We start from the raw sequence: 9,884 nt of genomic DNA on the forward strand, positions 1-9,884 counted from the left end.
TTTTGATTGATCAGATAGTTGTGTTGCGATTATAAATCGTAATAGGATTTAATTATCAATTTGATTGATGATTAAATCAATACAAAAATTACAATGTTTAATTTACTAAGAGTTAGTAGAAATTTTTAGAAGATTTAATTTTTAATTGGATTGCAATAGGGCTCAATTTAATTGAGCTATGAGATTCAAATCAGATTTAATTGAATTTGATTCAATTTAATTTGATTCGGATTTGATTGAATCAAGTCCTATTAGATAACATGCTTGATTGGATCAAGTCTTATTGATTATGAGATGATCTTATATTCAAGAAATCAATCTCTAGTATGACGGGGTTTAACCTAAGTTAGTTAGGATTGGTCTAAGAATTGGTTAAAGTTTGAACCAAGATCCAAAAAAGTCCTAGTTGGACTAGGACTCATTATTCTTGGCCGCCCACCCATGAAACCCATAACTCCATGCCACTTTTTGTTTTGCACCATAATTCCATGCGAAAAGAAGCCTCACGTGCTCCTCTTGCGTGAGAAAAATAGCGCCCTATCTTCTCTTCTTACATGCCTACAAAATAGGAGTTTTGGCTGCCCCAAACTCCTACATCAACACCCTATTGCACACCGCCCCAAACTCTATCTAAAGCCCTAAACTAATGCCTATAAAGAGGGGCTTTTCAATGTTGAAAGGTGGCTGTTTTTCATGCAGAAAATCAGAGTTTAGGTGGTGGCTTGGGCTGAAGTTTCAACATGGAGAAAAGAGAGGAAGTGTTCCTCTTGTTGGCGTGATAAAAGAGAGGAAGAAAATCTTCCTTATGGGTTGAAGAAAGAAAAAGAGTCTTCCTTCTTGTGTGCTGATTTTTGGAGAGGAAAGATTCCTTTTGAAGTCATAAAAAGGGATGAAAGAAGGGTTCTCTCTCATGTATGGAAGAAAAGAGAAGAATGAATTTTTTTCTAGATCTTTAGTGTAGAGACATATGCATGGTTCTAGAAAGAAAAAAGAGAGGATCTCTTTGATCTTCATCTTCCTCTTTATCCTCCTATTCTGATTCTTCTCTAAGAGTGACTTGAGAGAAAAAAAAAATTTATCAATCATCAAAATATAATTTTTGTAAAGGAGCTAGCACCCCGGTAAGACAAAGGCTTCTGATCAGATCAAGGCCTTGTATGGATATCCATAGAGGCCAAATGCTTATGCAGTTTTAAGAGATCTGTTGAAGATATCCAAGATCATTAGATTGTAGATGAAGATCAGCCCATAAAAAGATCAAGATTTGAAGATGGAAAAGCGAGATAGGTATGTAATCTAATGACGTATTTATTTTTGGATTAAAATCAGATCATATTAATTTTCAGCATATGAATTGGATCCTTAGGTGCCTTCATATGATGAATACATGTTATTGATTATAAGGGTTTTAATCTTATTTTCGCTGCATTTTGATTTTGAAAAAATTTTGAAATCAACATGCATGAGTTTCTCAGAAATTCCAACACATATAACTCCTCCGAAGTATATTTTTTGATATTTTTACCATATCTTAGGTCAAAATTATAAAATTTTATGTTAATCTTATGATATTTTATGGATTAAATATCTTCTAAAAATAGTTTTGACAATATTATGTTATTTTTATGATATGTTAGGTTAATATTATGACTCCTGTAGATAATACATCTTTTAGGTATACCTTTTTGATATTTTTATGATATCTTGGTTTGAAATTATGACATTCTATGTTAAAATTATGACATCTTGCAGGTAAAATATCTTTCGAATATAGTTTTGATAATATTATGACATAATAGATCAAATTTATGATATATTTTATTAAAAATTATGATATTCTATATGTAAAATACATTCCATATATAGTTTTGACAATATTATTATATCCTATATCAAAATTATGACATTATATGTTAATATTATAATATCCTATTTCTCTAACACCTCCGAAGATATTTTTTTATATATTTTTTATAATATTTTAGATTAAAATTATGATATTTTATATTAAAATTATGATATTCTTTAGGTTAAACGCCTTCTGAAGATAGTTTATAATATTATGACATAATAGATCAAATATATGATATACTAGGTTAATATTATGATATTCTGTATATAATACACCTTCTAGATATATATTTTTGATATTTTTATGATATTCTAGTATAAAATTGTAATATTTTATGTTAAAATTATGACATCCTATAGATGAAACCGTATCTAGATATACTTTTTGATATTTTTATGATATTTTAGATCTAAATTATGATATTTTATACTAAAATTATAACATCTTATATGTAAAACACCTCTGAGATATATCTTTCTGATATTTTTATAATATTCTGGATCAAAATTATTACATTTAGATTAATATTATGGCATCGTATAGGTAAAATAACTCATGAACATAGTTTTGACAATATTACGACATACTAGATCAAATTTATGATATTTTATGTTAAAAATTATGGCATTCTGTAGATAAAACTCATCTCATATATAGTTTTTGACAATATTATTATATTCTATATCAAAATTATGATATTAAAGATTAATATTATGATATGCTATATGTATAACTCTTTCAAAATATATTTTATTATATTTTTATTATATCTTAGATCAAAATTATGAAAATTTATGTTAAAATTATGATATTCTGTAGGTTAAATACCTCTCGAAGATAGTTTTGATAATATTATAACATAATAGATCAAATTTATGATATATTACATTAATATTACGATATGTTGTAGGTAATACATCTCCCGGATATCTATTTTTGATATTTTTATGATATCTAAATTCGAAATTATGATATTCTTTATTAAAATTATGATATTCTGTAGGTAAAATTATATATAGATATATTTTTATGATATTTTAGATCAAAATTATGATATTTTATATTAAAATTATGATATTCTGTAGGTAAAATATCTTTAGATATATCTTTTTGATATTTTTATAATATTTTAGATCAAAATTATAATATTTTAGATTAATATTATGATATCATATAGATAAAATATCTCTCGAACATAGTTTTGATAATATTATGATATAATAGATCAAATTTATGATATTTTATGTTAAAAATTATGATATTTTGTAGGTAAAACTCATCCTATATATAGTTTTGATAATATTATTACATCTTATATTAAAATTTGGATATTAAAGATTAATATTATAATATGCTGTATGTATAACTCCTCTAAAATATATTTTATTATATTTTTATGATATTTTAGACCAAAATTATGATATTTTATATTAAAATTATGATATTCTGTTAGTTAAATATGTTCTGAAGATAGTTTTGATAATATTATGATATAATAGATTAAATTTATAATATGCTATGTTAATATTATGATATGCTATTGGTAATACATCTCTCGGGTATCCATTTTTGATATTTTTATGATATTCGAATTCAAAATTATGATATTCTATATTAAAATTATGATATCCTATAAGTAAAATATTTTGAAATATAATTTTTTGATAATATTATGACATAATAGATCAAATTTATAATATTTTGTGTTAAAAATTATGACATTCTGTAGGTAAAATACATCTCATATATAGTTTTGATAATATTATTATATTATATATCAAAATTATGATATTATATGTTAATATTATGACATCCTGTTCCTCTAACATCTTCGAAGTATATCTTTTTTATATTTTTATGACATCCTGATTTTGACATCCTATAGGTAAAATGCCTCTCAAAGATTGTTTGATAATCTTATAACACCATGTGGTGGTTCTCTTGATAATCTACCTTCTTCTATTGCACCATATTTAGATAACGATAATATTGATCCTCATATTAGCATGGAGTACAATTCAATAACTGATGTGTACAATTTCTACAATGCTTATATGAGAAGAGTTGGTTTTGAAATCACAACTGTGTGCAGTAGATCCAATAAAAATAGAATTATGTTTCAAATATCTAGCATACTGAAGGGAAGAAAAATCTTGAAAAATGGATAATTCCATAAATCTCAGGGACAATAGCAAAATTGATTATAAGGTCTCAATAAAAGTCGGGCTTAATAACAAGACTGATAAGTGGAGATTGAAGGATGCTGTTTGATAAGTGTATTAATTAGAACATAGAAATATTAAATTTCTTATTAATTGATCCATGTTATGTAGAATTTGATACTTCTTTTTTTCTTTTGTAAAAATTGAGAGATTGAGCTAACCAAGATCCAAATTAGTTCAAACCTAAAATAAAATTGAAGAATCAAGAGGCTAAGAGCAACCAATTTGAAGGACTGATCAACTAAGAAAGTAATTTAACGGACTAAGAAGTAATGCTCCACTCAATGGTCAAGATTTATGATGCCAACTTATGAAAATCCTAGAGATACTAAGATCCAAGAGAAAGGAAGCAAGATATCTTGATCCAAAAGCCATCAAGGGAGGCCTACTTAAAAAACTTTCAATGCCCCAACTAACTTTTTTTTCCTCTTCCTAGTTGATGCCAACTATGAAACCCCATGCCCTCTCTCCTCTTATTTATTTTAGCACATGCTCAACTTCCTTCACATCAAATTCCAAAGCCTCCTTTCTTTCTTTTCCTTCACGCCACTTCATAATTAAGCGTGCCCCCTTTCTATCTTTCTTTCTTTTGCACAAAATCAATGCCCCATCTTCCTTTCTTCATGCAAACTAGGAGTGCCCCTTCCATATCTTCCGCCTCTCTTAACAAATCCAAGCCTTCCATCAAGCCATTCATCACAAACCCTAGTGCCCCAACCATTCGTCACACCTTCTTTTCTACGTGCCATCCTCTTTCACGCTAAAAATTCAAGTGCCCCCTCTTCCTTTCTCTCCATCATTCCTTGATCTTTAAAATAAATCTCAACGCTCCATTAATTAACAGCCCTCACATAGCCACTTATAAAACCTTAGCCACCCATCCTTGCTTCTATTAGTCCCATATTGCTTAACCAATTAAACTTGATGCCTCCTAGCACTTATAAATAAGTCTCAAAGCCTCAACCTAGAATTCATCCAATCATCCAATAAATCCAATCTCCAATCCCTCTTCCATCCGTCTGTAGCCTCTTCTCTAGAGTTCCAGCAAGAAGAAAGATGAAGGGAGTGATGGTGAGTGGAATCAACATTATGAGTGGCTAAAACTCCTCTATCTCGAAGAAGAGATGACTTCTTTTCTAAATCATATTTGCTTTTTCTTACTTAACTTTTATGTACTCTTTTCATACAAAGAATAAAAGAATATTTTTTTTTCAATATATGCTTGTGCTTTTATTTGATATGAATGATTAGATCATTAATCTAAACAAACTGTCTCCTTTGGAGATGCACCGTGATTCGAAAGATATGACGCATGCTCAAGAAAAAAAATATGTTGTCTTAGGGTTTGATCTCTTACCCTTTTTTTATAAAACTTCTTGGGATAATCTATGCTCATAAAGGGACGAGCTGTGATCTAAAAGATACGGACCGTACTTAGATAGAGATAGATTATACTCAAAGGCCATTGACAATAAGCCACTTTTGCATGATCTTAAGTACTAAAATCTATTTTGCAAAAGAATGATTCATAATCCCCGAGATCTTTCTTGCTTGATCATCTCTACCATTAATTAAAATTTATTTTTTATTTATTTATTTTTAAAAAATTTTAAACAACGATTTCAGTGCACATAAAATTTTGAATTTTTTCTTACTTTACGTTTCATACACGATCGTCTAAGATCTTTGTGGATCAATCCGACTCATCCTATTCTACAAAATTAGGAGTTCGGTGAAAATAATATCTTTGATCGCTCTAGTGATAAAAGAATATCATTATTTTAGAACACAACCATGAGCTATCCATATCAATGGTCACTTATCTATGGTCCCATAGAAATATCAGCACATCAGAAAAGTAGAGATTACAAACATGTATGCCGTGAATATACCTACAACTCAAATATACTGTGCCATGACAAGAAGAAAAAGGAGAAAGAAGGCAATTAGAATTCACAGAGAAGGACGCTCATAATTATATTTGTTGGAAATGTCAAAGTCTGCTGAAAGAATGAGATGCACAGTCAATGATTGTCCACTTCATATAAATATAAATTTCTTCTATACATTGGACTTGAATAGCAATACGTAGGTATGGAATGTATTCTAGATCCATCCAAGGTCAAGAATAGCATACACTTACTTTGCTAATATATTGATCTTTGACTCTACTTACCTCATGAATACATACCAAATATCATTCTGTCCATTTGTTGGAGTTAACTGATGAATACTTAATTTAAGTCACTAGAGATACTAAATATTATAATAATTGATGTTATTTTATTAAAATTTGATGCTCTCTAATCTATTTTGCAGGTAATTGGGAGTTTGGATTCATATGACTCAAATTGAATCAAACTTGAGTGAACCAGACAACCAGCTCCTATTCCAGTGTGAACATGACTTAAAGATCAATGGAGGAGAATCAATATGAAGTATTCAAGGGTCCTTATTCATGCTTCCACCTCTCTTTTTATGAAATCCTAGCATCCCCACTCTATAAATAAAACCCCAAGGCCTCCATCTTCTTCAATCAAGCCAATCTTAAGTTCTCTTCAAGCTTCTCTCTTTCTCTCTCCTTCTTCTTCTCCATAAGTCTAGGGGAGGTACTAACCCTAGCACGATACCATATTTCTCTACAGATCTCTTTTTCACATCCCATCAAATCTAGAAGAGGTCCTAATCTTAGTACCGCTACTCTTTCTCTTCTACATACCCACTTCCATCAACCTTTCTTCCTTAGAGTTCTTAGACCAAATCTTCCAGCCATCCTGCTGCTGTCTGCACAAAGGAAGACGAAGAATTCAAGGAGACACATCCACCATCGGATGCAGCAAGAAGATCAACTTGATTTAGTTATCTTGTATCGCAATTTTATTTCTTTTCTTTATGTACGCTTCTTTATTTGATTAATGAAAAATAATTTTATTATAATTTCAAACTTCTTTCTTAGTTTCTTACAATCTATTATTTTTTCTTTTGTATTTTCAAAATAATCAACTAAGATCCTTGCAGATACGATCCTGACTCATCCTATCTATATAGTAGTAAGTAGGGTTAATTTTGGTATGCTACGATACGCATCAAATTTTGACACCGTTGTCGGAGATCTTGGTACGATTGTTTTAAAAAAAATCTGTAAAATAATAAAAAAAAAATTTATTACTTTTTAGATTTTTATTTCTTACTTTAAATTGCTTGACTATCTTATATGCTTTACTGCTTTATATTTTTAGTCGATTATTTCCTTCTCTTATACTTTTGCTTTCCATACTTTACTTTACTGATTAGTAGTTTGCCTTTTATTGTTAGTTAATTTATTTTAATTGCTTAATTACCTTCTATTTATTTTTTTTGAAATTTTTTTTTCTCATATTGCTTTTCGTATATGGTAGATTTACTATTTTATATCTAGACTTCTTTATTTGCATGCATAAAATTTTTTTTTACTTTCTATAGCCTGGTGATCTACTACTTTCTATAGGTTAGAATAATTTACTGCTTTATATAATTAGTAATTTTCTACTTTCTAAGTAGATTAGATTCTTTGTCTTTTATTTAGTTTACGTAGTTACTTTTTATTCTTAACTGTGAGATTACTTTATTTGCATAGTGAATAGTTACCTTATTTATTATTGTTCATTATTCCTAGTGATTTACTGCTTTTCATAGTTTAGAATAATTTATTATCCTAAAAATAGATTTGATTTATTGCTTTATTTATAGGCTACCTACTTTCCTTTTAATCTTAGCATTATTTATTTTTTATGTAATTAGATTTACTAGATCTTCTCATATCTAATTAACCTAATTTAAAACTTACCTTTTATTCTTTTTTGCTTAAAGATGATATAATATAAAAAGAATACAAAGACACCATATAACACTTGACTAATATAAATAAATCAATTAAATCTTAAAAGCTACTTAACATGTTTGGACACTTTTTTTTTTTGCATTGCATATTTTCATAAAAAATCTCAAGGGCAAAATCCTAATCAACGTAAGATAGAGATTTCATCACCCTTTCTTGACCTACAAACCACTATCTTGTAATCGCATGGGCCTAAACCTTTAATTTAAAATCGATTAGACATTGACCCCTAAGGATCCTCAAGCTCAGTAGGACAAGAAATCCTAAAAGTTGGATCAAATTTAGATTAGTCAGTTTAACTGGTGTCTAGAAAAGTGGATTAAAGATTACATCCTGAAAGAAGGTGGTTTATTAATTGGTTCCGTTCGCTTACCTGATCAACGCAGTTGGTGTCTAAGAAAAACAACGGAGGGACCCCCACCAACCTTACACTTACCTGACTAGTTGAGCGGTTAGTCTGCTACTTAGAGTGCTTGAAGGTGACCTTGACAGTTAGGAGCTATCTAGATCTAGGATAATCCATAGATAGGATTGATTGAACCACTTGATTGTTAACTAAAAACATCAAATCTAATTAATTCTTCTCTATCTTCTTAGCATTAGGACTCCTTAGGTTCTCATCTTTAAAACTCTTTTTCCTCCTCCTTTTTTCCTCTTCTCTTTCAAAAAAGAAAAAAAAATTATTGAAATTAAAACTCGATGAGATCTTTTGGGTGCATGCTAGGACGTTGATCATTACAACCTGATTTACACCTATTAGATCTAGAGCTAGAAAGAACGATTCGAATAAATCAAATCAAAATCATGGATCCAAAATAAGAAACTGACCCACCATGATAATTGAGGAAGTATTTTACTCCCTCATCTTACACTTACTCACCATGTATCCAGCCTCCTCCTGTGGAGGCGGCATAATATAAAATCAAGTCTAGCATTATTCAAATGCTACCATCATTCTATGGACTGACGAATGAGGATCTGTATAAATATTTAGATGAATTTTTTGAGATATGCTCTACAGTAAAAATTCAAAATTTCTTCGATGATGCCCTCAGGTTGAAACTGTTCTCTTTTTCACTTAAGGACAAAGTCAAGCATTGGTTAAACTCTCTAGATTTCATAATCATTTCAATTTAGGACCATCTTCAGAGAGAATTCCTCAAGAAATACTTATCAATTGAAAAAATAAATCAAATTAGAAAAGTCATCACTAGTTTTTTCCAATTGGATGGTGAACATTTTCATGAGACATGAAAAAGGTTAAGAGACCTTATTCATAAATGCCCCCACCACACTGTCTCCAAATGATAACTTGCTCAATATTTTTAATATGGTCTATCGGAGAAACACCGACAAATGATCGACGCATCGTGTGGTGGTTTGAAGCTAAAATTCAGTGCAGGGGCAAAATGGTAATTTTAAAATTTTTTCAAAATTACTATTTTACAGTAAAATTATTAATTAATCTCATTAATTAATACTAATTAATCCTACACTAGGATCTAAATATGATACAATAGCATGCATTTAAATTTAAAACTCAAATTTGAAACAGTAAACTTTTTACTGTACTGTGTTCAGAACACATCACCTTTTGTGGGTAGTCGATCACCGCAATCTAATCATCGTCGGGGGCTCTGATCATCATATCACAGCCACACTAGTGTCTGACCTCTGTGGATCATCCACACGAAGATCCCATCTGATCGGCTCCTCACGAATGCTAGTTCGTGATTTCTCCCTTTCGATGGCTGATGTTGATCGAACTCCTTCGATCGATGTGTGTCGACTCCTCGGATGCTCCAGATCGTCTGCACGATTGGTTGAGAGGCTGATGGATCTCTCTTTGAAATTTGGTGGACTCACGACACTCGTGGCACACCAATCTCACTTCCCGAACCCTAGGTAGAAACCCTAGGTAGAAACCCTAGGG

At 30.0% G+C, this 9,884-nt stretch overlaps 1 non-coding gene across 1 annotated transcript; it reads right to left on the bottom strand.

Moving 5' to 3' along the window:
* Positions 1–9,143: 9,143 nt before the first annotated feature.
* On the bottom strand, positions 9,144–9,249 carry LOC114913595 (small nucleolar RNA R71). The gene has a single exon (XR_003799520.1). It is a non-coding gene; the product is annotated as a small nucleolar RNA R71 (small nucleolar RNA).
* Positions 9,250–9,884: the final 635 nt, after the last annotated feature.

This window comes from Elaeis guineensis, chromosome 1 (assembly GCF_000442705.2).
Source record: "Elaeis guineensis isolate ETL-2024a chromosome 1, EG11, whole genome shotgun sequence".
NCBI classification, from domain to species: domain Eukaryota; kingdom Viridiplantae; phylum Streptophyta; class Magnoliopsida; order Arecales; family Arecaceae; genus Elaeis; species Elaeis guineensis.